Source organism: Grampus griseus (assembly GCF_964374135.1).
Source record: "Grampus griseus genome assembly, chromosome: 3".
Taxonomy (NCBI): Eukaryota; Metazoa; Chordata; class Mammalia; order Artiodactyla; family Delphinidae; genus Grampus; species Grampus griseus.
The window spans coordinates 145,341,453-145,348,875 of NC_139019.1; positions in this window are offsets into that span (position 1 = coordinate 145,341,453).

The following is a 7,423-nucleotide window of genomic DNA, read 5'->3' on the forward strand; positions in this document are numbered from 1 at the left end:
ATCCTTTGTATGTAGCCAACGTCACGGGAAGTCTGGGGAGACAGACGGAGCTTACCTCACAGCCACACAGACAACTTAAAGGTGAGTTTCGACATCTCCCTAAACATCCCTTGATTATTCCCAACACCTGGAGGCCAGCCTCCATCTCCAATTTCCTAAGCCCTCTTCAGCTCTCTCCCATCCCAAATTCCTACCACAGAGAAGTTTAGGTCTTTCTTTCTTCAAGGACCCACACCTCTATCTACAAAGGCAATCCCTTCCCTGAGAGGAGCTTAGGTGTCAGTTGAGGGGATAATAACTTCTTTCTCTCCACTACACTTTGTCTCTGGACTCCCCATTCATGTGGGTAAGAGATAGGAAAGAATGAGGGCTGATGGGATGCTACTGCAGAGAGTGAGGACGTCCCAGAAGGAGCTCCAAGGCTGCACAGAGTTCTGCCCCATAGTTATTTTAGAGGGGGTCTTAGCCCCTCAAGTCAGAGAATCAAACTCAAGCATTGTCTCCTCTACACGGCAGAGTCTTAATAAAGATTTGTCCTGAGCTGACCTAGTTCACTCACATATTAAGGAAGGCAGGACCCATACTCTTTCCAACCGAAGCTGAAGCCACAGAAGCAGAAGGGCCCTGGAAACGCCTCCAGGCCCACTGTGTCTGGTCCTTTGTCCTACTGCTCTGGGACCTCTGAAGCCCAAGGACACCCAGCTCTCAGACTCGTGGCCAGAGACAGAGACAGGAGATGTGACTGAAGCTTGTGAGTAAGGAGGAGAGACGCACAGTCATTGCAGACTCCAGATAATTCCATGTGGGGTCAGCACACCCTGGAGAGGCAGCCGCGGGTCTCTTCATCTGTATAGTGGTCAACATCATAACAATAACAACAGCAGCAACTGCAAATGATAATAGCTGTCCTTATTTGAGCGCTTATTATGTGCCACGTCCTTACACACATTTTTCATTGAGTACGGTAATCATATGATGTAACTACCCTCATTTCACAGAGTGAGGAATGGAAGAACCGAGGCTTAAGAGGTTTCGTTGGTCTAGAGGTGACATAGCTCAGAGGTGTAGGAACTGGGCTTTTAACCATCACATGGCCCTGCCTCCTAACCAGTATACCATTTAACACGTATCAATTCTCAACTTAGAAATGAACTTCTCAGGTATTATTTTATTTACCCCTCACCTCGATATACCCGACCTGGAAGCTATGTTACAACCACATCACAGACAAGGAAATGAGGCTTAGACAAATGACAGGGTTCGTCCGCCTCTCCTTTGCTCACAGGAATTCGAGGGCGATGCCAAGGTAAAAGGTATTGACATTCTGCAGTGGAAAGATAACCTGGGGCGGGGGGAGTGTATATTCAAGGGGTGAGCATCTCCCTCCCCAGCATGAGCAAGCTTACGGACTAGATGGAGAAAAACAACACAAACTACCCAAAAAGCTTTCACATCCCCTTTGGTATGCCATTGCCTCCTGCCCTGCTGGGAACACGCCAGCTTGGCACTGAGCTTGAATTCCTCTAAGAGTTGAGTTGGTTTCACTATTTGAGGCTCTGGGCACAGTGACAAGGGCGGGTTTTCTCGGATCTGCAGTGAGCATTACACCAGAGTTTGGTAAATAGCCCCTACTCAGCACTGCACCGATGCAAATGCCCCAGTGTCTCCCTCCTGCCCACTAGCCACCCAGGACTCTGCCGGCCCCCCTGGGGGCTGATGTAATTACCAATATGAGGATGAATATTGAAAGGGACTTTTATTTAACCGGTAAGTGCCTCCTCTCCAAGTTCCCTCCATCACTGCCTCTAGATGGATTTCTAGAAGGATTGTTCTGACTTAGACCCGGAGCTGCCTGTGGTTTGGCCTTGGTCATGTGACCATTCTCCCGGCTTTCTTGGTGGGTGGCCTTAAAGGTAGAAGGGACTAGTCAGTCTGGCCTGGCTGTGAATGTCAGGGTCAGTCCCTCTATTCTCCATGACCGGATCTGGGGAAACAGGACTGTGACTGGTACAGAAAAAGGGAGACAACCATAGAAGCAGAGGGGACTGGCCACCCATGACGAATTACCTCTTTATTATTTCTGACACCCGCCTTGGTGCCCAAGGGATTTGGGTCATTTGTGACAATATATGTAGTAAAATATAAAATGCAAGTGACCCAAAATCTGAAGGCAGTGTAGAATTTGGGTTAAAAACGCAGGCTCTCCACTCTCATTGTCATTGTTGTGGGAGAGGCCGCCTCTCTATCTGTGCAGGGGCCCCTAGAGTGACCCAGGACTGTTGTGATTTTAGCAACTGAAAGTAGCTGCTTCCCCGGAAGCTCCTTGGTCCTGGGGAAACCAGGACAGTTGGTCACCCTGCCCGTTTAACACCAGAATCAATTCTGACAGTTGGGAGGTCTTATCCCCATTTTAAAGATAAGGAAATAGAGGCTTAGGAAGCTGGAATACCTGGCTTATGGACACACACCTAATGAGTGGTTACGGTGGCAACTTAAGTTGAAGTCTCATGGGCTCCAAAACCCACGTTATCCATGGTGCTCTAAACCAGGCAAGATCCCAACCAGAGCAAAATTTCAAGTCTGTTTTGGTGAATTTATTCAAAAGAGCTTGGTGGCTGGAGGAAGCCAGCTTGTCTCCATGAACAGTGGGGAGGTGGGCATTCTTCCTTGGGCTGCCCTTGGCACTGGGGATGGAGCAGAAAACAGACCTGGTCCCACTGTCTGGGAGCTTGCAGACTCGGGGGACAGATATCAGGCAGACACGTATATAAAATAGTCAGGGAAGGCCAAGCGCCCTGAAGAAAGATACATGCACACACACCTGCCCCCGCTGGGTAAGGGAATCGGCGGTCAGAGGGGCGCTTTCCCGATGGAGTTGTTGGAGGGACCACTCTGCGGAGGTGACATGTGAGCAAAAACCTGAGTAAGGTGAGAACAACTTTGTGTGAATAGCGTTCCAGGCTGAAGAAACACAGTGCAGTCTCTGAGTCCAGAACATGCTTGGCCTGTGTGAGGAACAGTCAGGGGGCCCGTGAGGCTGGAAGGGAGTGAGCGAGGACCTTAACCCAGAGCCTTGCAGGGAGGCTGCTGGAGGGTTCAGGGCAGGAGAAAGACAGGACTGTGAACTGGAGGTGACAGAGATCAGCCCCTGCCCCCCACTGCAGTCTCAGCCACAGCAGCCATGTCTCCATGGGCCCCAGGGCTGGGGTCTCCTCTGGCCAGCGGGCTCAGGGTCAGGGCCACCGAAGTGGGAGATGAGGGTGGGGTGATGAGGAGTACCTTCCCCTGTGTCCCTGGTCAAGTGGCTCAGCTCCCTTAGTCTACCTTCGTCCTTGTCTCAGCATCACTCCAGGGTCAGAATCCTTTGTCCAGGCATCAAAGTTCTCAAGACGCTCTCCGTGCCCAGCACTGTGCTGGGATCTGAGGGAGCATGGAGTACGTGTCAGGCCTGGGATAGAAATGTGAACAAAAGAGACACACTCTCCCTGTTCTCCGGGCAGCTTACGTGCAGGGAGAGAGGCTGTCATTAAACCAACAGACACACAAAGGGGTCCACATTTATATGCGAATGAATACAATTGTGTATCCTAGGTGAGATGAAGTTGGAGAGATAAACAGTGGTGGGATCACAAGGGCCTTGAAAGCACTGCCAAGCAGCGTGGGTGTGATTTTGAAGGCAATGGGAAGTCATTGATGGAATGTAAATGAGGTGCTGACTAAGCAGGTTCACTGTGAGAAATGGGCCAATCAGAGAGGTACTAAGGAAGCAGAAGTGACGAGAACAGGGAATAGCTTGGATGGAACTAATGATGGCATGGAAAGACGGGAAACTTGGGTAGTTTTCCCCCAGAATGGATGTCCACCAGGAACCTCAGAATGTGACCTTATTTGGAAAGAGGGTCTTTGCAGTTGCAATTAGTTAAATTAAGTTGAGGTCATACTGGATTGGGACCATTGTCCAATGACTATTGTCCTTATAAAAAGAGAAAGCAGACACACAGGAAGAAGTCCACGTGAAGATCAAAGCAAGTTGAGAAGGATGTATCTACAAGCCAAGGAATGCCCAGGACTGTCGGCAATCACTGGAAGCTAGGAGAGAGGCAGGGAGCGGATTCCCCCCTGAGCCTCCAGAAGGAACCAACCCTACCAACACCTTGATATCCAGCTTCTGGGCTCCAGAACTAAGCTTTAGTGAGCGACTAAATTTCTGTTGTTTTAAGCCACCCAGTAGGAGGTAATTTGTTACAGCAGCCACAGCAAACTAATACCGAGGGGAAAGGATGAGGGAGAAATCAAGAATGACCCCCAGTTTTGTGACCTGGGTATCCTGGGAGGCTATGATGTGGTTTGCTGAGCTAAAGAATATGGGAAAAGCCATCTGGGCTATTTGCAAAGAGCAGGGCCCTGCAGACGCAGAAACAGGACAGGTATATTCTGATGGGAACGTAAGAATTAAAGAAGAATCCAGAATCACTTGTATCTAGGCATTGGGACCCCAGCCCTAAAATGTGCATTTTGTGAAGCTGTGTCCTGCTTTCAGGGCCTCCGGGACGCAGTGGTGAGACACAGGGAGCCTGACTTATAGGACTCCCTGTTGGTCAGCCTGGGGCAGCCAGACCACACCTGTGGCCTTTGGTATCCAGCTGAAGCTGGCTCTTCTCTTTCCACGCTTACATAACACAGGGGGTCCGAGTCCAGTTCTGAGCGTAGTACGCAAGGGTGGGGGGGTCAGGAGAAGGCAGAACTGGGCCGGACGTGTCGATGCGTAGCAATGGGGTAGCATCTGGGGCCACCAGACGGAGAAGGGGAGGTTTCAAGGACCCCCTTGGTCTCTCCCCATCTTTTCCCTGGAAGTCTCTGCAGCTGCACCATCCCCCTTCTCGCCAGTTGCATAGCAAAACCGTGGTTCCTCCAGCTCCCAGCCAGGCCCTGCAGACGTGCTGACACAGTTGAGGGCAAAGGGCATCAAGACCCCAACACGAGGTGCCCCGCCCTCAACACAAATGGGCCTGAGCAACTCCAGCCAACAGCACTCATGAATCTCCATCAGCTCTTAGGCATCATCTCTCATAATGATAATGGAGAAGGACACGGAGCCCCACTGGGAACATGGAGGCCTAGAGCAAGGTGAATCCCTCTCTGAGGACCACACTTGCACAGAACGGATTTTTCTGAGACTCAGAGGAAAAGGAAAACAAAAACTGATTTAATTCTGAGGAAATTGCCTTTTTTACCCACCTGTGTAAGCCTGTATTTAAATGCTAATATTTTGGGCCTGCTGGGATGCCACATTTATTTTCTCCTAAGCAGAAACAAAAAATCATTTATTTATGAGAATTCTAGCTCCTACACTCTCTCCTGAGTTCCTCACTTTCATTTCCATCGACGAGCTAGACTTTTTTCTCCCTAAGACAAATGGAATCTGTAACCATTTCACTCCCCAGACCTGATCCTCTTCGTATCCTTCCTGTTTCTGTTTCTAGGAACGCTGGTGGCTTTTGACTCCCTCCCATCCCTGAGACTTTCCTCTGATCAGTCACCAGTCCCATTGACTCCACTTCCTCCCCTGGAGTGAATCACCAAGTCTGCCTGAGAGCCTCCACTTCCCCATCTGTAAAATAGGTAACATTAACTCATAATACCAACCTCATGAGTTTGTGACAAAACCCAGATAATCCAAATACAACCCCCAGCACAGAGTAACAAGTCATGGTGATTATAATGATCCCGACCCCCGTGGAATCTGCCCTTTTCCTCTTGGTGGTGGTTCTATTATGAGCTGTTTAGTGAGCTCTGAGACGGCTCAGTCCTTCTGATCAGAAAAACAGACACTGGTCACTATTGGCTTTAGAGTATTTTCATGCTCTGAGATTCTCTACCTTATAAATGTGTGTGTTTAGGGTCTGAGCACCACCACCCCCAACTCCACCTAGAAAATGCAATTTCCTCAAGGGAAGGGATTTTGTCTTTTTGGCTGGTGCATCCCCAGTGCCTGGCACACAGTGGGATTCTAGAATTTTAGAAGGGAAGACACCTAGACTCTGCCGGTTATTAAGCTACTGACCCTCAGCTTCAAGGGCTCCTTTCCCTGCCCTGCTCGGTGATGCTGGGCTGGGACTCTGCCAGCCACCTCTCTGCTTTGCCAGCAGTGCCAGGACAGGCTGTGCCATGGCGGAGAGGGAGGCTGCAGGCTGGAGAGGGGGCCTTGTCCCTTCCAGGCAGCTTCCTGCTCCTGCCCGTGTCCCCACGGCCACAGTGCTTTAGCCTAGCAGTGGCGGCAGCTTCCGGTTTCTGATATATACTTTTTTGAACTTCCAGAATCAACCTCATAGCTCTGCCTCAGAGATGCTAGCACCAGCCAGCCAGCACCCCTTCCTCAAAGGTCTGAGTCTCACTGTCACAGAGTCCCTCCTCCAGGCTTCTAGGTCCTGAGGGTCCCAGTTCTTTATGTCGTCACCCCTACCCCCAGCCCCAGCACTAGAGCAGGCAGCTGCTTCCCGCAGTTACCACCTCTGTGAGGCCTCACTGTCCCCCTTTGCCTTTCCGGTCCTCCAATACCTGCTTAACACGTCCTTATATGAAATTCTCTCTGTTAAAATAGCTGGTGTGGCTTGTGTCTCCTGGCTGCTCTGTGACTGAATCTGTGCCTACTCTCCACCTCCCTCCCATCCCCACAGCTATGGCCGTGGAGGGAATTCCCTCCAGGATGAATGTCTCCATTCTCTCTCCACGATGTTTTAGGGATGGGGAGTTTATGATTTTAAGGGACAGCTGCTTTTTGCTTTTAATAGCGAAGCAAAACGCATCTCTCTCACACTGCCAGTGGCTTTAATTTTGAACCCTGATGAGATACTAAATAAGCTTCCGTGAATTTTTGAGTCAAATGTCAAATGGTCTTGACTCAAGATGGCTGTGTGACCATCAACAAGTTACTTTCTCTCTCTGAGTCTTTCCTCACCTGTAGAGTCGGTAACATAATAGTACCTGCCTCACAGAGTCATAAGGATTAGATCTGGGCAAAGTGAGTATTTAGAGCAGTCACCTGCACGTAGAAGGCGTTCAATGAATCCTGCTGTCATCGTTATCATTGTGAGGACAGCCTCTCCACCCTCTAAAGAATAGCATGTTTGTCCTGTCTTAGCCTTGCACTCGGAGAGGTCAGTGCACTTTCCTGGGCCCAGACGCCCTCTGGAGCCCCCATCTGCCTCTCCTCCTTCCCCCTGGAACAAGTTTGTGAAGATTCCCATAAACAGTTTCAAGTGGAGAGATAACTGTCTTCCCAAGTTCCTTTGGCTAACGCACACTGGTACAAGGAGGCTGACTAATTATAAGCCTGCTGACGGTTTAATTTCCCTGGAGCCACCTGAATACCGTGTGGCCTCTTCTGTTCTTTGTTTTCAGAATACCGTGTTTCTTGAGCAGA